We start from the raw sequence: 565 nt of genomic DNA on the forward strand, positions 1-565 counted from the left end.
TTTTTTTTTAAGCCTGTGAAAAGGTGTTCATACTCAATAGACGGTATCCTCTCGCAGGAGAAGTAGTGACTTGGTATATAAAGATGTTCTTGGCCTCAAGTTTCAGACTTAAATACATCAAGAAGAGGTTGTGTGATACTGGGATCTCACCAAAAGAAATGCAATTTGTTTACAAGGATGTGTTGTGTATTGAAATGATCAAAGGTGGATTTCATATCGAAGCACTTTGAGAGGATGTCTTTATGCTCAATTACTGCTTCTGTTTTTAGCTACCATGCAACAAATGCCACTGTAAACTCATCTGTCCTTAAATACTCAAATACAATCAGAGTAAGAGAACTTGAGCTCTGTAATAAGTTGACTACTGGCTTTTCATAACCGGTGAAATAAACATGCCATTGACACTCTTGTGTGTATTTTACAAACAAAACCATTGACCGATTTCAAACGAACATTTATTTAAAAAATGTAGCTAAAGAATGCATTTCATTGAAGTACAGTCAAAGTTTAAAACAAAACAAGAACATGTGGCTGTTATGTTTCACTGAGACCTTCTGTGATGTTA

The 565-nt window shown here is 35.0% G+C and overlaps 1 protein-coding gene across 1 annotated transcript in view; it reads right to left on the reverse strand.

Annotated features, from left to right (window-relative positions):
• The window catches only part of LOC107576157 (THO complex subunit 1-like), a 13,461-nt gene that overhangs the window by 1,122 nt on the left and 11,774 nt on the right, over positions 1-565 (reverse strand). The window lies entirely within an intron of this gene.

Source organism: Sinocyclocheilus grahami, unplaced genomic scaffold (assembly GCF_001515645.1).
Source record: "Sinocyclocheilus grahami isolate Dianchi unplaced genomic scaffold, SAMN03320097.WGS_v1.1 scaffold3273.1, whole genome shotgun sequence".
Taxonomy (NCBI): Eukaryota; Metazoa; Chordata; class Actinopteri; order Cypriniformes; family Cyprinidae; genus Sinocyclocheilus; species Sinocyclocheilus grahami.